Source organism: Diuraphis noxia, unplaced genomic scaffold (assembly GCF_037042655.1).
Source record: "Diuraphis noxia isolate RWA-SAM2 unplaced genomic scaffold, SU_Dnox_SAM2 contig0002, whole genome shotgun sequence".
Lineage (NCBI taxonomy): Eukaryota > Metazoa > Arthropoda > Insecta > Hemiptera > Aphididae > Diuraphis > Diuraphis noxia.
This window is the reverse complement of record NW_028301712.1, coordinates 66,252,269-66,275,688: the sequence shown is the minus strand read 5'-3', so window position 1 is coordinate 66,275,688 and position 23,420 is coordinate 66,252,269. Positions and strand designations below refer to the sequence as shown.

Below are 23,420 nucleotides of genomic sequence, written 5' to 3'. Positions count from 1 at the left end.
ATCGACTGACGAGTTAAAATTATATATTTTTCAAATTATAATTACATGCATCATAAAAGTGCACTTGGTTAACAGAAATCAGAAGATAGTGGTAAATAATACTCTATACAGTCTATACATTTAAGAATCCAATAATATTTTAATTAATTGTTTAAAATAGGGACAAAAGAAAAACACAAACTCCCACCACTGTTCAACTAATGTACCTCTATAGTATTAATACTAATTTGTAAATATCACAGACTAATGACAACAGTTGTTGAAGCCTTTTAACTTAATTATAATAAAAAAAAATAGTCAGAATAATTAATAAAAAATAAATTTAGAACACAAGAACACTTTTTCAATAGGTAACGAAATTTAGATATTGTAAGCAGCTATAAACTATAATACTATTATATTCTAATAATATACCTAATTGAAAAACAAAACAAATGTTATCGTGAATTCATAAAATAAAATAATAAAAGTATGCAAATAATTAATAAATGCTAGTAAAATCGTTGACTAGTCATTTGTTTATTATGTCATAAATTTAAAACATCAGAGCAGTTATTATTTACAATCCAAGGTTGCCAAAATCCTATATTCTGAGAGCGACCAATAGTATTATTACGTCATTATTTCGTATTGTATTCAATGGATGTAGTTTAGGGACAAATGTAAAGACTACATTTAATAAAATCTTATATGGTCCTAAGTCGTTTATAATGAATTGTTAGTTATAATATTCGAACGCGCGCAACTGCTCTGTATAGAATACTGTGTAATAATATATGGGTAAACATGTCGCTCGTTACAATAAAATCCATATTATTTACATTTACATATCCATATACATTTGCAGGATTTACCTATATATATTTTATAATAGGGATATCCCTTCCCATTATTTCGTGATAATGGAATTTACAACAATATTTTGTGTGTATTGTCCGATGAGGAATTTGAAAAGGAAAATAGACTAAAGTCTCATAGACTAAAACACGACCTGGTCAATATATTAATTGTTAATCACTGTTTACTTTATAATTATTATAAGATGTAAAACTGAGTCAAGTGGAATAAAATAAAATACTATTAAAACGCATAATATAGAACGTGATGTAGTGATGTGTAACACTATGATACAATAATATCGTAGCGTATTAGCCAGGTTCTTATTATAGTTGTACCTAACCCATATATTATAGCCGCTGGTTGAATACAGTGGTTTATACGTTTTTACAAGCGCGGTTTAGCCGAAATAGCATAATTTCCGACACCCGAGGTGGTATGCAAAGTCGTATACCGTAGGCACTATAAAGTCAGTATAATATAGCCTTACTACACGCGTCGACGGACTCGGGACTATAGATAGTGAACATTATTTAAAAACAAATTAAAATTAAAATACATACCTGCCTACATAATATAATAGGTACATGCAGTTATAATGATATACTACACGCTTATAATATTATAACATTACCATATACACCTCGGCGGCGGCTAGTAGAGTGAGTGAGTGTGTACCTACACACGTCTAACCGGCGCGCGAGAACCCACGTGATGACGAACCACCGCGCTTATTACTCGGCTCTTTTATTCCTACGTATTATTATTATTATTATTATATAGCTGCACTGTATAGCGCGCGCGTTCGGTATTTTAATATGATTCTTGAATTCCTACATCGCCCGGGGGAGCGCGAGGGGTCCGAGCGTCACCTACACGTAATAAATCGCCGGCGCAAACGGTTTGTATACTAAATTATTATTATATCGCCGGTGAAATATCTTCATTTCGGTGCGTGCATATACGTACATACAAAAATACGTATTATATTATTATTATTATTATTATTATTATTATATTAGATATTTCGTTACACGAGAGAGACCTGGCCAGAGCGTGTGTATGTGTGCGTGTATATATATATATGTATATGATTGTGTGTGTGCACGCACACGCGCGTAAATAATAAATTATATTATATAGTATAATGTATGCGGCTTTATAGTGTTATATATTATAGTAGGTACGGTACGTAAAAGAAAGAAAGAAAGAAAGAAAGAGAAAAGATAATATATAGAAACCGAAAAAAAAATATGATAATAATAATAACAACGACAACAATAATAATAATATTATTATCAAGTGAGACGTTATACGTGCCCGTCGATATTTATACGTTATTTATTCAAATCCGGAAACGATGCGGTCCCGGGCGCGCCCGCCACCGCCGCCACCGCCGAACTATATACCGCTCGTACACACCGCCAAACGTCCTTTTTTTTCACCGCGAAAGCTCTTCTTTCTACCTATATAGGTACACAAGGCAGCCACCGTGCCACACCATGGAATATAAATAATATATAATAATATAGGTAGTTTTACTGCTGCGATCGTATTCGATACGCGTCCCGCAACGACACGACGATTTACGACCAGCGCTTACTGTACTCGCGTCGCGTCTGTAGTTATTATTATTATTATAAGCTCCGCCACCGCCGCACGTGTACCTTAAATATATATATAGACGAATGCGGTTCGGCGGTGTTACTTTCTTCCGATGCGTATAGTATTATATATTATTATTATTATTATTATTATTATTATCATCATTATTATTACTATATCATAATATATACACACTGCAGATATAGGAGAAGACGGCTGATATTGCTGCAGCAACGCAGGTACGTGACGTCTACGCTAAAAATGATGGCCGCCGTCGCCGCGATAAATCTCGGGAGAGGACATCACGCTCCTTTTCCTGTATAATATTATGTTGTGGGGTGTTATATAATAGCGATGATGATGGCAACCTGCAGCTCAACCTGACCCCGGGGACTGACGGATACGATCCGTGCGCGGTTAGCTCCGGCAGCTGGCTAAATAATGTTATAAATTATCGTCATAAATTATAATAAATCTATCCTCGTAATTATGATGATCGATAAATTCACACGACGACTTATGTAATATGATGAACGTGGATTTAATAATACAGTACATGATGTACATCACACGATCGACCGCCTCTTCCTCACTTTATACATATTAAGTGACTTGAACACAAGAGTGTTTTAATATACTTAAGCCAATCGTCACTGTAAAATGTTTAAATCAGTCGGAAACATTCGTCCAATTTACGAGGTTGGTGCGTAGTCAATACGTATTTTCAATTCTCAAACAACTGTTGTTATAAGAGAAATACGATAAATACATGCATGCAGGGCATAGGCGTAATCTGGCGGGGGCAAAGGGCAGCAACTATGCCTCCTAAAATATTTGACTGACATAGTGACATGGCAATAGTGATGTTTTAGCTAATAGATTTTTAGTTTTATCACAGAATGCCCATCCCATACTCCCCCTAAGAATTTATTCCAAATTACTCATATTATATGATACAAGGTATATAATATACTCTATAACTTAATGTTATATACTTCTGTACATCGGTATATAGTTGTTATATCCTTGTATAAATATATATTTTATATGGTATTGTAAATCCGTAAAGTGAAGTACATAATATATGATGTTGCTGTGTTGTCGGTGATAGAAGTTTTTTTTCCGCCAAGAAACGACCAAAAATGGGCGGCTCACGTTTTCCATCATCACAAGACTGATATACGATAAGGGGAAATATATGTATAGTATAATAGTATATAAGTATACCTAATAGGAAAAGACCGGAAGCTGAAAACAAAATATTAACGATCGTATTTAATAAATATATATACATCATTCGTATATGTATACAATACACACACAAAAACATGTATATTATACACATATACAGAACTAGAGGATATTATTGTGTATAAGAACGAAATATGATGAACGAGCGACGATAAATCGTACGGGACTGGGGCGTGTTGTCGCTATATATATTATAACGTATTCCGTAGAAACGCAAATGGATGGCACCAATAATATAATAATAATAATAATAATAGCGGCAGCCGAGACCATTGTTTGTCTGGACGGCGGATATACACGGTTCTATTTCATATTCGGATGACGATACATTGTCCGCCTCTCGTGCTGCTGCAGTGTCCCAGACGGGTTGTTTTCCTCGCTGGCGCGCGATGGCTTTCGCGGGGAGAGACGGAAATGGAAAATAATCTCTTGCATGCCGGTTCATTTGCTCCTCCGCTGTTTTGTATTGTACACTGAAAACACAAGAATATATAATACATTTTTATATTAATCTCGAGAGACGCGTATATATATATGTACGATCTATTAATCTGCGCCAAGAGCTATATACTGTGTAATATATATATATATATACTTTACCTTTATATGTATAATAGACGCATTATAAAATTTAATGTAAAAAACTTTAGTTATATATAATTAAGACAAATTTAATTTACTGTTTTTTTTCCCGGCTAATGACGTTTTTTTTCATTCGGCCGACAAAATGTATTTCAGTGTTTATATAATTAATCAGTGATTCGAGAAGATTTTTTAGTTTAATAAATTTCCTTAATTTGTCGTTTTTTTTTCTGTTCATCCCCTTTAAATAACTGTATTATAGGTACGAGCTTATAATTTTAATTAATTGTTTCTTTTTTTTAACGTTAACCGCGAACCAGCATCAAAAGATCTTACGTTAGCAATAATTTAAATTTTTCGACATTTTCTTTCACGACAAAACTAATTAGAAAAATTATATTTATAAACTTCACCAAAAAGTTTTTACACTTTTTACCTTTAAACAAAATATTAATAAATAAACAGTAGTCTACTGTCAACATTATAATTTTAAATTTATTTTCTCTCAAAATGTGTTGTTTTTACTGCAAATCATACTATTTATATTTTATATATGAAAAATAACTTTCATAATAGACATCACTGTTATCATTGGACTTTGGAGCGAAAAACTCGACTTCGACGATTCTCTTGCAATATTGTCCCGAAAGAAAAAATAAAAAATAAAATCAAACACGATAATAATAATAATACGATATTATATCCTATACATATATAATATACAATATTTACAGTTGCTTGTTCGGTATAAGCAATACAACGTTTGGAAAACCGCATTATTATCGAGACGGTCCTCTATGAATTCCTCGTTTCGCCCGGATACCCCATCCCTTCTTTCCCACTGACCGGCTGGCTTGTGGCTGGCTAGTCGTATCGTAGTAATGATGTAATATTTAACAGCGAATATACTGAGCGGTCCGATGAAATATAACAGATAAGGAGGGGAAAATAACGTGCATATATGTGTATATATATAAATAGTCGTCTATAAATTTAATCTATAATATTCTGAGAAGAAGTCGGGGAGAAAAATAACGCTTGCACGAGAGAGGATCGCGGTGGGGGAGACACAAACACGCACGCCCCCTCGTCGTAAATATGTGTGTGTGTGTGTGTTTGTGTATGTGTGTGCGTGTGTACGCGAGGATAGGACCCGGTGCGCACTTACCATCGGTCGCCGGCGATAATTCATCCGGAAACGTCATTCCCACCCCCGCGTGTGCGTGTACACAAGAAAAATATTTCCAAGATGAATTTCCTCGGTCCGCCGCCGCCTCTGCTGCAGCAGCAGTATACAGCACATTACATTATACAAGGTCCTCCCCCGCCCGACTCACCGGTCGCTCACTCTTTTCATATATATTTATATATATATATATAAGCACACTCGCGCACGCACACGCACCCACCCGCATACGTGCTGCCGGGAAATATTACAAAACTTTAATATGATATATCCCGCGCGTGTTATTTATCTCTCTCCGGGTTCTCGTATTCCGTCCGTGCTGAAATTAAACTGGATTCCGCCGGGGCCGTTTGCCACCGCCACCACGTGTGGGTTCGGGGTGAGGGTGGTTTGGTGATGGGGAGGTGTGTGGTGTGAGCGAGAAAACTTTTCTTGGCGGCGGTTTTAAAGAATTACGAGGGACACGCGTGGTGCGGTTTGTTGTCGGCTTGGTCGAATGTATACACACACACACACACACACATATATATATATATATATATATATATATATATATATATATACATACATACACTGCACGGTAGGTATACGACGTGTGTATAGGTATATACTATATACTATGTATAGGTATATATATATGTATAAATGTACTATCTGTTGCTGAGGTTTTACGATAATTGCCGCGAAGAAAACCGAAAAAGGGCTGCCGGTCGCGGATGGTTGTGTGAGCGGGGGAGAAAAGTTTGAACGATACGGAAACAATCTGGCGCGTGCACGGTTTTAATTCTCGAAATTCGAATTAATCTCTGTGCAGTCTAAACGTTTCGGCTATATAATATATAATATAAGTTATAACTTCATATACCTACCGGCACTGCATTTGCATGTTGCCGACGCTTTAGGATTAATACCGTACCGCCGAACCTATGTATAGTTTTAGGGATATGAAAAACTTACGAGTGTAAACTTTATGATATACCGCTGCACTCGCTCTTTGCTTGCCTCTTGCAGCTGCAGTCTCGTATATGTACATGATAACATCATTGATGACAATCCTACTATATGGGTATCTACAACAGTATTTATAATTCGTATTATAATCAATATTGGATAAAAATGATATTATAATAATATTGCATACAGTCTAAGCTAAAACAGAATCTCTTTGAAATACAGAATATTTTAAAAATTGGCTTCGAGGTTTATTTGGTTATAGCATTGCATAATATTATGTACCAAATTTTAGAACGACGATTACGATAGAATTGGCTGTGGATCACATACACAAATATTGCCGTTAGTTAATATAGATAATATACCTATCGTTAAAAAAAATAAATAAATCATATTATATAGTAACCAAATAAAATATATATTTAACTTATAATCATTTATTTCTTAAGAGTCTCGTTTTCTAATTATTTTCGACAATGCACAGGAAATACGTATAGCTAAAAAACACACTCATACTTAAAAATGTTTGCGTCCTGATGACATCTTTCCCCTCCACCTTTGAACCCTGCAATTTATACTATATCGATATATATTGACCATAAAGGGTGAGATGTGTTGTCGTATATAAGATGCATATATATGTATATTATGCGTATACGTAATACGTAATATTACATTATGTACTAATGTGCCTTCTCATCACGGAACGTAAAGTAAAATAAATTATTATCGTCGACTGTCGAGTGTATTATATTATTATTATTATTATTGTTATTCGCATTATGATACTAGGATACAACATTTACGCGTACGATAAAAACGTCGAACAACATTCTATGGTAAATCGGTGTTCGTTTTACGGAATCGTCAAAGCCCGCGTGCGTCGCGCTCGGTACCTATAATATATATAATATGTATAATGGGGGTACGTGCGCTGGCATAGCTCGTAGGTGTCGTTAACTGTTATTACACAATGGTCGCGGTAATGGTCCTGTTAACTGGTAACAAAATAATTTGAACGTCATGCGCGCCATAATTTATTGACGTTTAAACTGTTTTAAGCTCGCCCGCTGTCTGCTCTGTATGTATACACGCGAAAACCACAGCATATAACATAGATATATGTATACTATATAACATAGTTCCGACGAACGTTTAACTTTTCTCCACTCGATCACATATCATTATTACTATAATATAGATAAATTCTACCACAGCAGTAAAGTAACATTGTATTGTATTTATGTTATGACACAATAAACACATTTATTTATATATACGTATAACTGGACGAAAACTAAGAAAACCAGACGATGAGGATTAATGATATATACATCTTATCGTGACCGGCTTACGGACACTCGTCGTGCAACGTTAGGTCCTGAATCCTACAGAATGTGACATTGTGTCTTGTGGGCTTTGGTAACATATTACATTTTTCGGCAATAACTATAACAACATAATGAGGTAGGTATGTCGTATGCGTGTAATTTATGGTCGGGGGAAACTTATGACGATGACAATATGGTTAGGAACGATTTCTGTTTCTTATGAACAATGACGATGTCAGTATACACATATAATAGTTTGATTTACGATAATAATTGTTATATTATATAAAATACATTTTAGAAAAAATAAGTTCCCTTTATCGAAAAACCATTAAAGCATATTATTTATAATAAAGATTTCATTTTTATGAAAAAATTGATTTGACAGTAAATCATATCAAAATAATCTACCGAATTTATTGTTTGGATTTTTTTACCTTGTCAGAAACAAATGATAGTCAATTATACCTGAAAAAAAACATTAGAAAACTGCACTTGTCAAGGAAAGTGTGAATTTAAGTTATACTTTTTCACTTCGAGGGTAATATAATATTATATCCGTAAAAACCGTCAAATCAAATCCCTTTAGTTTTCTCTGGCTTTTTTGGTAAAAAAGCGTCACTTTTTTTTTCATCGACCTGCTGTAGTCTCCTCATAAACAGGATATAATACTTTACGATTATGTACGATTTAATATTATTCATTACAGCTTGCCTCTTTATAACGTGTATAAATAATAATAGTAATAATAATAATTGTAGATCTCGGACGCTTTTGGCACGCCGCCGCCGCCGCCGACTGTCGGCCACTGCAGTAGCGTCGTCGTTACACAATATAATAATATAATACGTGTAATAATATTTTTTAGGTTTCGCACCTGAGCAAATGTGTATTGTGTTGCGGCCGGGGCTTACATTATGCAAATGGCACACGCTCGCATTGTGATCGGCCGCCGTGTTGTTATTATCGCGCGTTTTTCTCTTATTATAAGTGCGTGTGAGTATTATTCGTTTATACGCGCACATTGTGTGTATTATTATTATATCGTGTCCTCCCGTGTACGGTACCCATATAATATTATGTACATTTGTATAATAATATTATTGTGTACCAGGCTCAGGATATAGGATACCTGCACTAGCTCCGTGTTCGCGAATAGCCGGCGGCGGGTGGACGGCAAGAGAGTGAATAAAAAAACGTTTTATTCCAACACGGCCGTCGTAGGTGTACTTTTGCGTTCGTTCGTTAGGTCAGGTATTCATTTATGTTTTTTTGTTCCGTCGCTTCAACAGAATTCGTTTATATATTGTACAATGAAAAAGTAAAGACAAAATATTATCATACACAATATCATTACTGTACATTTGTACCTAACTATAATAAAATAATATTATAACGGCGGTGGCTTACTGCTGCAGCAGACGCCTAAGCCCGCACGCTTTGTTTTCGAAAAATAAGCGAATATTAACGCGTTGTTTTTACGAGCAGTTCTTAAAAACTTAGGTTTGGTATCTACCGGCTACCGTACATAGTAGGTACTATGGTAGTGATATTATTGTACGTAGATATGTATACATGCTGTACAAGTGTACAACGCTTTTTCCCACGGATATAGAAACGAAATAATAATGATAATGACGATGATGATGGTTTTGGTAACTGGTAATAATAATAACTAATGAAAAAAGTAACGAATACACATAATATAATAATATATATCAACGCGTCACTAAAACGCACGTGATATTTCAGTAAAATTTATGGCCCAATATCGTTGGCGAAAGACGCGCGTTCTCTGAGGGAAGGGTTTTATATATACTGTATTATACATCACGCTTTATTATACTAAATAATATATATTACAGTCGAAATATCAAACTGAAATTACAATATTAGTTTTAATAAGACGTGTTGTATTTTACTGTAGTTCTAAACTGTACCCGAGTTTTTAATTACAATAGTAATTCACTCAAGCTTGACGTTTATTTTAAACATTTACTAATTTTTTTTTTTTAATATAAATTTTGAAACGACTTAAATTGTACATCGGTGCCGCTCGAGTATTCTCATAGTTATATAGCCTGTTAGATTAACGTTAAAAACTAAAAGACACAAAATTATACAAATCAACTAATAAAAAGCAAATTCAATAGATATAATTTATAATATGTACATGTAATTATTTGTTTTGTCAGTATATTATATTACATCCAAACATCGATTCATATTAAAATACAGGAATATAGAAAAAAACTTAAATACGCTACGTATAATATATTACAATATTATATTATATAATATATATATATATAACCGAAGGTGCCTATTTAAAATTTTTAATATAGTTTTTTGCTGGGTGTTATCAATGGATAACTTCCCAATCTTAATATTCGCCGTCATTTTATATTATCTTCTTTTTTTATCAAATCTAATTATTGTACAAAAATTTGTATAGATTGTAGATGTATTTTAAATAAAAAAAAAAAAATCAATATAGTTTGAGGTTATAAGCATACATAATATAAAACCGATGTTAATTTAATTTAGATAATATAGTTTCACATCTGTTACGCCTGTTACATTTAAAAACGGTTTTTTTTTTTAATGAACATCATGCCAAATAACAAAAATATAATTTGCAAGAATAACTTTTTTTTTTTTAAATACAGCGTTTCTAAAATATTAAATTTAATTTTGCAGTATAGCTGACTTAGAACAATGGGCTTACCTATAATTTTGGTATATACATAGAAAATCAGATATTATACATGTTTGGAGTGATTGGACCTGATCTAATTTTTGTTTTGTGCCTCTAAAGAATCTAGTAGGAAATAATTGTAGATTACAGTTTGTAATGTTTGTATTTTGAAAGACTGAATTTTATCTTATAGTTACTAAAAAATGTGTTTAAGCAACAGATAAACAAATTATATTTTCCTTATATTATCCATATAAATATATTTTTGGCACCTACGTATTAATAATAGAGGTTCCACTCATTATAAAAATTAAAATATTGAACAAATAAATCGATTTTATGGTATGTAAAGTATTTACTTTCCTCATAATATTTATATTTTAATAAACGACCAAAACGTCCGAAACAAGAGGGTAGAAACTGGAAAGTATTCTCAATCAAATCTTACTATTGACGTAGATTTATAAATAATTTTATATTAATTTAGCTAAAAATGTCTGATAAATGTCAAAACGAAATGGCTAATTGCGTTATACACATCAATATTATTAAATTATTATAACGTACTATTATGTACGTATTATAGTTTAGATGAAAATTAAGTCGTTATTTTATTCTGGATTTAACGAAAAAGAGACAATAGTATTGCGCATAGTTATAATAAACGATTTTGTGTATTGGCGCACATTAATTTATAATTTGTACATATTATGTACATTACTATGTATATACATATCATTAAATAGAAGTGGTGTTAAAAATTCGATTAAAAAAATAATAAAAACAGCGATGTATTCTGTCCGGGAGACGTTGGTATATAGGCTTTATGGGAACTTATTTATGCCTGCGCGTTCTATAACATTTATATGTATAGTGAAGTGCGTATACAACAACGATGGATGTGGTGGTGAGGGCAAGAGAAATAAATTAAAGTTTGTGCAACGTTTTTGGGTAACACGTTCGACCATTAATAACTTTAAGGTCGGTACATTTTTCATCGGCCAGCCATAATGTGTATAATATATATATATAATATATATATATACATATTATACATTTTGGACGGGGTTAAAAATTCCATAGAGTACAATAATACATCAGGCAACAAGGCAGTGCGGTGGTCGGTGTGTAATTTATGCTACCGAAAACTTTAAAATTAGTTAGGACCAGACGCAAAGAAAGAAAGAAGAAAGAAAGAAAGTGCGTGCTGAGGATGTGAGATCGGGGAAGAGAGCGAGAGCAGAAGCAAGAGTTCATCTCAGTTATACGAGCGTAACTAAATTTTACCTGGTAATATTATTATACGGAGGCGGAGTATAGTGAACGAGATTATATATATTATATAAGTACGTAGTGAGAGAGAATATTGGTGTAAACTTTGGGTTTATTGAGGAACTTTCAAAGACCCCGAGTCTGGGTGAGAGAGGAAAACAAACTTTGTACAAAAGCAAACTCTCAATGGTGGACGGGAAGGGTTGGTATCGAAAGGGTATTTTTCTTTGAAAATAATAATAGGTCCAGGATAGCCGTTGAGATGAAAACTACTTTAATAAACACAAGTTTGCTTCGATCGCACCAGAATAAATCATTAATGACGTCCATTTTTTTGTTTGTTCCAGGTGAGTAATATAGTTGAAAAACAACGAGCATTATTTTGTTGTCCTTATAATAGGTAATACAAGTCTTGTATTATATACCTACTGCGATTAAATCGTAAGTGCATTGTTATTTATTGGTTATTATTATTATTATTACTTAAAAGTTATAAGTATTGGGTTTGGTTTTGTTAGAAAACGTTCTTTTTCATATGATAGAAAGATAATTATTTTTAATAAATATATTTTATTTTATTTCTATTAAAATTAAAAAACTTAATACTATACTTTTCTTCCTTATATAAATGTATTTTTTATTTCAATAGTGTTGCAAGTATATTTACAGAACGAATCGATCAAGGCTCAGCAAATACCATGCACATTCGATGTGATATTTAAACAAATAATATATTAGAATGACCCACCACCCACATTAAAGTTGATAACAATAAAAAGATATAGATATATTGTATAAACATCCTCAATCGATTGTTAATTAGTGTGGAAACATAAAAAAAATTTTAATTTATTTTTTTTCATGATATATTAAATGCTTTACTGTTTTGCTTTTCTCATTTTAAGTGCTTTTGTCCAGTGCATTTATTGTTTCAAAATACTAACTCTAATTTTAAGTTGCAACGTGCGATTTAACGGCGTCACAAATAATGCTTTACATTTAAAAATGAATACGTATAGGTACAATTTTGTCTGGCATAAAACACATTAGTTCATTAGTGCATTATATTGTTATTATTAACTGAATAGTTTAAAGCTATAAATATAATTTTTAATAATTTTCTTGGTAGACATGGTAAATCTAAAACAAACATAATATCAACTATTATAGTTTTTGGACGTGATTCAAAACGCCGTTCTTTGTTTGATCAATATATTTATAGGATTTAAAATTGTATTTTAATATGTATTGTGACATTGTGTATTATTCTTAGTAAAGGGCCAACACGAATAATAATATTTTGTAAAATAATACATATATCAGATAAACTTTCGTTTTTTCATTGAAAATTTTACTTCAAAGTAAATTAATCATCATGTATATTCTATGTATAATATTACCCTAATGCATTGAGATTAAAATAATAGAATATCTAAGTCAAATTTAAAAAAAATACAAATAAAAAAATTAGCAATTCAAATGCATAGATATGCTTGCGTGTATATATCTATATAATTTATCTATATCAATGATTGTTTAACAATATTGTAGAAAGCAATAATGTTGTAACCTACAATATCAAACTTTTTAAATATAGGTAATAACTCATCACTATAACTAATAATTCAAATTCAAATTTTTAGTAAAATGTATATTTTTAATAAAAATATAAATATATAATACATTTTATATATTTGGTTATGAATATCTGTTAAAAGATGACATGCTGCAGCATTTAGTGTATAACTATACTGTTATGTGCGTATGTTACTATAAACGTATAGAGTATGTATTATACCATGGCGACGAATATTGTTTACCCTAAGTTTTAATTTAGTACAGAATCAATGGATAGGATAGGTTATACTTGTTTTTAACACTTTCCATATTATACAATGTAAAGAGCGCACCTGGTAATTATTTATGATAAATTCGGTATTAAAAATAATACACTCCCTATATTAACTTTATAAATTATAGTGACTGTTGGTAATTTACTAACCGTAAATATTTAATAAAAAATATTTACCGATAACAAACATTTTCCATAATGTGTGTTAATACCTAACAGCCCTAACGTAAACACGTTTTATATATCAAAAATATTACCAGATTCTTTGTACAAAATTATGTTTATTTTCGACATGAAATTCTACGTGTAGCTCGTAATAAATTTCTCCAAACATTGTTCAATATATAAATATCGAGTAATGATTACAGTTTTCGAACAGAAATTCTTGAGTGGAGTACAATTTTAAAATATACGACCTTGTGCACAAACGCAACCCACTGAAATTCCATAACTATACAGCAACTTTTAATGGGTCAACGAATTAGTTTTAAGGTACATGGTGCGCGTTGTAAAGGAGTTCAATATCAAGATGATAACAAACCTACGTTTTTATAAATTCCTATTACTTACAATTCTAACTTCGGATCAAATAGATGATATAAAGCATTAAATAGTTTAAAATATCATTACGTTATAATGTCAAGAGAAATGTTGTAGAAATTTCAAATATTATAACTAAATTTAAACATAACGATCTCGATATAAAAGTATTGAATATTATCATTATTTTAGGTATACCTACATCCTACACACAATATAAGTAACTCTATAGTACCTACACTACGCACATATACCTCTTTAGTTAGTCAAGTAATATTGTGGTGATTATTTTTTTACCGTTCTCGTTAACACGTGTGTGACCCTCCTATATTTTGCGATCTCAATGGATAAACGGGAAGTTATCGAAACAGTTCAGTGGACATACACCTATATATATGCGAACCGTTGGAAATAGAGTTAAGGAAACGATTTTTTTTTCGCAGGTCTAAGGATAATGCAAAGCGCTCTCGGTAAATTTGGCATTAATGTTCGCTGTATAACCTTCAGCAATAGCTGCAGTGAGTCATTGCTTGGTTTTAGCAAAAGGCGAAACCACGCCGAACAGGAAATGTATCCCTAAAAATTATATACATTAATAATAATACATAATATGCATATGCGATATTATATCATACGTTATACACGTACTTACTCGTACAAAAAATTATATTTCATAGTTTTGGAGGCAAAAAAAATAAGAGCGAGAGCGTTAGAATGCGGGATCCGCCCGCGATGCGACTGTTATGCCGCGTCGGTGAGGGGGCGCGTAGATGCGGAAAATTTTTATACTTGGGTACCTGCCTGCCCCGCAGCGGCAGTGAAACAAATTTTAAACAAATATTTCCTTTTGGCTTTACGCCTTTATACATGTTTATTTTACGCGGTGATTTATCGCGTCGGCTAAAAAAACACACACACACACACACACACATTCTCACACACACACTCACAGACAGATATTACACACCATCGGGATTTGCACCCGAGCACGTCGCGCCCCGTTGTTGTATTTGTGCGGCGTGCACTCCCTTTTTCAGTTCCCCCCCGCCACCACCCGACGGCCACCGTGGTGGAGAGGGTACGACGAGCTCGCGCTCGTTTCTCCGGCACAGAGATAAGTATTACTGCCGCCACTACTACTACGACTATGACTACTACTACTACCACTACTACACGGCAGAAGACTGCAGATAACGCGCGAGGGGACACGGTATCGGTGGCGGGCGGCGGCGAAAAAAAGCGCCGGTGCGCGCAGAACGAATTTATCGGTTCGCTGGTCCCGTAATACGGTATTCCCGTACAAATGTCAGGGACATAAATTAAAAAAAAAAAAAAAAAAAAAAAAAAAGGATGGGGAAAAAATGAGAAAAATAGAGGACGGCGGCGGTCGGTGCGTCACGCGCGCACTTGGAGTGAGGGGGACGGGTAAAAGCGTATACGCGTGCTTCACGCGGAAAACGTGGTTGCATGAATATGCTGCTCGGGTATTTTTATTTTTATTTAAATATGGCTTGAAAATGAAGAATGGACGTTTAAAGACTAAATTGCGGGAATACCTTTTTACATAAATTACGCGCGGGTCTGCAGCGCAGCGAGCCGCCTGAGCCTCGAAAGGGGGATAGCGGGTGCCGGTGTGTGGGGTCGTAATAAAAAATGAAATAAAAACAGGTGGAACTCATTTATTTCGCGAATTTCGCTACAAATGAGTGGTGTTTTTTTTTTTTTTTTTTAATTAGTTTATAGCCGAAAGAGAATACACCGACGTCGGTGATGGTAAACGTTTTTCGAGTTTTCAATTGCCTTTGTCGCGCGAGAGTGCCAAACAACAGCAGACTACGGTTTACCAGCTGTAAAGTGTATAATATATTATATTATACAATATATTACGCCATAGATAAAAATATACACACTAATATGTTGATCTAACGTCTATAATCTCGCCTATATAATATTATAATGTGACACTGAACATATTTTATATATGACTTGTGTATTATCGTGAGTATAGGAATTTCGTTGATGTAGCGAAACAATTGTAAATGCTTTACAGTTTCTTGTGTAAACCTTAATTTTATACAGGATAAGGGCTCGATAAATATGATGATGACAACAGTTAAGTTTATTATGAATATGAATAAAAATATAAGTACTTGTACATGTACAACATTCGCAACATTTATTTCGATTTGCGATTAACCGCGGAATACAATGTATATAAGGACGTATATAAGCATTTATATAGGTGTATATTGTCTTTGCAAGAAGTATTGCGGAAGGATACATTATAACTGCAATAATATGTATATAAGCGTATAGTTGTCGGAAATTCGGAAGCGGATGGAGCGCTCAACGTCATATAAAATAAATAATATAAATATGTATACGTGCAGTTCACCGAGTCGGTTGTACAAAAATATTATTGTGTAGATCGTGCACGCCATATAACTATATATATATATGTATTATAATATATATTTATGTTTTGCTTGCGCTCGTCGTAGAATCTGTGTGTAATAATAAAACGAAAAATAAAGAAAGGATAAAATATGAAAAACTGCGGAGGCGGTGGCATTGCCTCCAGGCCGTATGCATCGTCAGCTCGGACGGCAACAAATCACGTCGTCCCCCCATCCCACAGCTATACGGCAGCAGCAACAGCACCAGCAGCTCGTATTATACGAGCGCACCACCAGTAGTGGCCGGGTCGCATCTGTATGGAAAGCTCGGGGAAAATTAGACGTTGCCGGCGGCGAAGATTCACGGCTTATGTACACACACACACACACTTAAATAACATTATATATGTGTATGTATAAAAGGGCAATAAAGAAAAACAACGGTGGCGGCGGCGGCAGCGAAGAAGGCGAGGGAAGAATTATTATACAAAAATAACAGATGTGAATTATTACATATTAATCTGGGCGCTGGACCGTTTTTGTTTTATGTTCAAACCCTCTCGCCCGCGCGCCGCCACCAATGCCGCTGCCATCGATTCTCTGTGCGCACTTTATTGCACGCTGCAGCGGGACGACGGTGACGACGACGACGTGAAGAAGAGGCGATGACGGCGGTAGAGTTTTCAAAACTGAATTTGTAATAACGTTAATTATAAGTTTGTGGCCGTACATGCACACACAAATTTATCTAGCATATAGCTTTCGACTCGCCGACCCTGCGAGGGTGTCGGGTACAAAAGTATGTGCGTAACGCCTGCACCGTGGCAAGGATGACTATGCGGCGCGACGATGATGACGCCTCGAGGATGGTGTCGGCAACAGCAGCGCTGTAAAACCCAATTTGTGTATATATGACCGTGTATACATAATACATATATTTAATGTATATTAATACGTATATAATCCATATACAGAGCGACTCTGTGAGTGTACCCTGCTGCTGCTGCTGTCATCGACGCCATATTGCCCTCTCGCCGAGAGCTTTGCGCCGCGGTCCGCAGTGGAAACCCCCCACCCATCCCACTTATGTATATGTACTTTCCCTGTATATATACAAGTTTATATTTTTTATCACCCTTCTTCAATGTCATCCCCGTCCCTCAATCGCCTAGCGTCCGCCAAGAGACGCGGCGGGGCGGGACGACTTTGGAGCGCGTCCCAAGGGAAATTTGTACGCGTGACGTTCTAGGTTTGTAGTCGTCCGCCACCGCCATTCACTATGGAGGCACCGAATTAAGACGTCGTGAAAAAAGCACGCTGAAAAACTGACGGACGCCACCTGACCAACATTGGCGAATGGCGATTGTAATAGGTATGTACCCATTGTACCTGCGAGGTTTATACGGAAATCGGATAAAACCAGCTGCAGCTTGCATGAATATAATGTTTGACTCGATAAATAACGAGTTCACCGTAAACACTGTCTGATGTATACTGCAACTGTAGTACATGAACGGGAATTTTGTGTGCACACTATAAATATGTGAAAATCTCCAACCATCATATAATGTGTGTGTATGTCCTCGGCTTTCTCGCACCTAGTCATGTCTGTATGATCGAAAATCGCGTGTAATGAACAAAAATTCAAAGGATCATTAAAAAAAAAATGAAAGGTGCGACTGAATTTTCATATGTTTGATATTATAATAAGCATTACACAACTGAAAGAATAATGATTTTAAAAAATGTATAAAAAGTTTAAGAAATTATATATACCTACGCTATATGCAGTCCGAACCACAAAACAAACCCTTTGAAATATGATGAAGATAATATACAATATCACAATAATCGTGAACAATAATATTGTGTATTATACATAATATACTGTGAGTAAATGTGCCATAGGATAAATTAAAGTATAATATTTCAGAACCATTATTCATTACAAAACCCAATCAAATTTGTAAAAGCTGTAGTTGGTCAGTCAGTACAGACCATACAAACGTTATGCAAAACTCGTGTCTTATTATCACATATTATAAACTAAACACTCTCAATATAGAATACAACCTGGAAGAAGCTCTAAGTCTACAGCCAATCAAAAATGAATGAATTTTTTAAAATCAATTAAACTATACTAACTAATATTATAATCTAGATATATTTCAATCTAATTTTATTTATACTATTCTTATTGTTATGTATATATTATTGTTAATGCTTCATACTTGTCTTGTGCAAAAAAATATTAATGTTTATTGCCAATAACCTCTGTTTTTGAGGCTTAATTAACAAAAAAAAAAAAATAAAAACTAAACACTCAAGTCGAACGGTCACGTCATAATATCATAATTCATAAGTATTCATAACAATGCAATGTGCCAGCAAAATCAATGTGCACAATAATATAATAATATTATCTTGTCGTCAAAAAGGTTTTCGCGCTAGAACATCGTCGTCGCGAGACGTAAAAACCAGCGAGAGAACGGAAGAATGAAACTTTTCCCATTGTGCGCGCGTGCTCTATCGAATCACAAACACATGAATTATTGCACATACGCACGCATTATGCGGTTCCAACGACGAGTGTTGTGTTAGGGCCTTCTCAGTCTCTCTCTCTCACTACTCCGTTCATTGTTCGCGTTGAATTTAAACCTGTTTACACGGTTCGCTAATCGAGTCAAATAAATATTACACATAGATGAACACTTTAGATACATACGCACACACATCATAGGTATTATTATACATACTACATAATATCTACATAAACATTATTCATATATATAAATGTTTATTTATATTTTATATAATAAATGTATATAAATGTACGCGTATAATAGTAATATGGTAATATATTATATTGTGCTTATTTATATGTATAATAGTAGTATAATAATATATATATATTGGTACATCGCACAAAATATTATAAATCCTCGAACGCGCGTGTACAGTGGCGCAGTTTACGGGAAAGAATCGCCGAGAGGAAGGCTGCTGTATAGATAAAACCGTTCATTCATAATAATAGTAATAAGAATATATACTCGAAACGGAACGAAGCGATGATAACACGAAACACTCCGCGATAAGACGCGCGTCAAGAGCTGCCTTAATGGACCGTTTAAGGAGTAGGTAGTTGAAGGCTTTCTTCGATTTGAAAAATAATAATATGAGAAAATAAAATATAAAAATACCCCTTGCAAAACACATATGTAATAACGCTCCGTGAATATCGCTAACCTATGATGTCGTGTAATAAAATAAATATCGTTTACTTCGTTGTTCGTCATCGCGCGGATGAATCGAAACCGTTTATCGAGCATCGCCGTCGTCGTAAAGCGAAAACATTTATTAATTTTATGCGAAACGTTATGCTTTTACACATTTGAGTGTACGACTGTAGTAGTGGAATATTATGATATAATATATATTTTTTTTTTTTACAAACTATTATAATAATCAATATACGTCTTTATGACTTAGTATCGTTGATATACGGCACATACATTTATTTTAATATCTTTCAAAAGTTATAATATCTGTTAGGTATAATCATCGTACCTTATTTTTTATATGCAATTTCATCATTATCATAATATGATATATTGATAATTGATATACCTCGTCGTTGTTGTATTAATTTAATATGACGTTCAACTACTATAGCTCAATATAGCTGTTGTAGGTAATAATACAAATAACGTATACCTAACTAGTAACAAAATACTTTTAAAAAATCGAGTTTTAATCATTTTTTCTGTCGATGACTTTCGAATATTACAGTCGTACAACGCTTTTAAAAGTTTCAACGCCGATTCAAGAAACTATCACTTATTCGAAACATGATACGCCATAATTGCAGTAGGAAAATATATAAACATAATTCCTGCAATAATATTCATATTATACCTATAAGTCTTAAGAGTGATTAAAATATTTACTTGCACAAAAGCTCGGATCAATTAAACTGAAAACACCAATACCTATATGTAGTAATTACGATTTAAAATTCTTGAGAAAAAAACGTGAGCACATAAAATATAGAAACTATATTATTATTATCGGTGTATAATAGCATGTATACGTGCGATATGAACATTATATTAAATATTTATCACTACGAGTTTATATAAATAATTAAATAAAACCTACGTTAATTCGTATTATTGGGCAATCATCCAACGTTTCTGAATAATTTGTGAGCTTGTAATTTTTTTATCAACTCTGCGGATAGTATCCTTCGAATAATGTACAATTATTTATTCGCCAGCCAGCGTAAAATTAAAACCGCAAATAATTATTATTACCATACCGATAAAATATTTAATAGATATCAATACAGTAGGTTTTTAATCGTTTCTTGGAACCACTTTGATATTTATATTATAGATTCTGCAAGATTGTGAATTTGCAGGTTTTATCAAAATGTCGATTTCATAATATAATTATATTGTTTACATAAAAAAGTACATATAGTATACTACTTACTTTTGTAAATTACCTAATATTTTCTCAAGCCCCCTGCCCGAATTGATGTATATAATTGTTATTATTTTTTTTTTTTTTTACTTTATCCGTATAATTTTATCTTTTCTATATCAAATTCTTTAATCAATTGTGCTTAAAGTAAATCATTATTTTACAGATTAGAAAAGTTTTCAAGTTAAAAAAAAAAAAAATTAATAAGAATAATGATTATATCTACTATTATCAGGTATTATTATTGTGTCTTATATAAAATGCATAAAACAATGTTAACTATAATATTAACACACGCGTTACTTTAATGATCTTGAGCAATATATAATATGATATAATACTGCATAAATGTCTTTCTGTTCAACGCGTCGGTGTTCGCTTATATTTTACTCGTTTTTTAATCAACATCGCGATACATGTAAAAACTATACACACACTCACACAAGATTATATGGAGGGATATTATTAGTATGCACATTATACGATAATATGGTGTTTTTCGAATCATATTATTAGACGGTGGTAACTATATGTCTATATATCGTTCATCGGAGGTGTAACCGGAGTGCGTGGGGCCTACGCCGGTGTATATAGCCGTCGTGACCGTTTCGTTGTTTTAAACAGACGGTTCACACGTTAATGGCAATTAGACGATATATAGACAGCGGTGTGTGATGTGCGTGACCGATAAGTATACCTAGGAATACCTTACCTATACCTACCGCGCGAACGACGTTTGATGTTTGTCTGGCCGCGGCTTACGACATAAAAAAGAAAACGGAAAAAACAACAACCGTCGAAATCCAGGTCGTTCGTAACGTTAATAATTCCGTGGACCTTTGAGATTTTTAATATTATGAAAAGTCTCATCTAAGGCCAAAACGGTGTTAGTTCGAATTTTTCGAGTAGTACTGAACTAGTAAACTATATACCTATTAACGACTTAACAAGTAACAAAGCATTACAATAACTATAGGTATACACGTACACGTTATACTATATAGAGGTACGTACAAATTTCATTATGAACGTTCATTTCATGCCATAAACTTGATCATACTTAGAATAATGATATATTATATTTATTGTGAACTTTGGCCCATCGTATCTGTATGTATGTATGTGTGTGTGTGTGTGTGTGTGTGCATTAGTGTGTATAATACATAAACTCATAAATTACGGTTTTTGATTTGAATATTTATTTATGTGCGTGTCGTAGCCAAAGCTCATGACTTATGGACGCGCGTACGTCGGATATACAACAATATTATGTAGATTATATGGCGTAAAATATCAACATTAATAATATATTATGTTATTATTTTAAATCATTCAAACGGCGTGTTGTACGCGTTATGCATGTTTTTAATTCAAATTATTTTCTAATATTTAAATTATAATAATGTACAACGTTGACGAATAATATCGGTCGATATTAATATGATGTCCATTCGTCTTGTCCAATTGTATTTGGTTACACGAGCAGTGCAACCAAAAAACTTCTGTTAAATTTCCAAAATTTTTTAATGTACAACTAAATAAAAATCGAAAAATAAACAGTTTAATTTAGATCCTCTTGGAATAATAATTTTCAATATACATTTTTAACCAGACTAGGCGATTTGAGGGAAGGGATGAGAACTCATTGACACTACTTCCAATATGAACTACATTTCGTTAGAATTATTAGTAGGTATACATTATATACATATGAATATAATTACGACAGATTGTACCTAAATGCTTAACTGTATAAGCTACAATTTAGTTACAACTACTAAAGTCAAAAAAAAATTATCACGACAAGATCATTTTAAATATTATATTTCCCATCTGCGGGGCAGCATTGACAATGTATAGGTTTAATTATTATTACATTTTGCATCATCGCAATAAATTATCATACTAGATTCCAAATCGCGGGACTATAAATGTTAACGAGGTATCGTGACAGGACGGCTGACTCACGATCGAAACCATTGGGTCGCGTATTTGTGAGTTTGTATAAATATAAAAATATTAAACAATTCAAGAAAAAAACAACATAGATAAATCATACTCGAGCTAATCCGTTGGAATAATTCGATGCAGTGACAATCTACGTTTCGAGATAATAATAATATTATATTATAAAAGTAAAAATAATATAATATTAATAAATATTGTGTACGAATAAAATCGAAATTATGATGTCATTTTCCAGTTACTAGTTTTCATTTGTTTGCACAAGAACTCACAGAATAATAAAGATATATATTTTACACCTTGAGATGGACATCATAATTTCGTATATGAATAATATTAAAATCTGGGCTCTAATGGTGGAGCGATAGAATATCCTATCATACAATTTTAATCGTACAAGCGTTTCGTATTTTATTTTATTTTACAATTATATTCCCGACAAGTTTATATTGTAGCGCCGAAGATA

The 23,420-nt window shown here is 33.2% G+C and overlaps 1 long non-coding RNA gene across 1 annotated transcript in view; it reads right to left on the bottom strand.

Moving 5' to 3' along the window:
- Positions 1-2,758: 2,758 nt before the first annotated feature.
- The window catches only part of LOC149058813 (uncharacterized), an 84,257-nt gene continuing 63,595 nt past the window's right edge, over positions 2,759-23,420 (bottom strand). Inside the window, exons 2-3 of the long non-coding RNA XR_016190119.1 lie at positions 6,419-6,531; positions 2,759-4,166 (exon numbers count right to left, since the gene is read on the bottom strand). This is a non-coding gene — a long non-coding RNA (uncharacterized LOC149058813). The remainder of the gene's footprint in view (positions 4,167-6,418; positions 6,532-23,420) is intronic.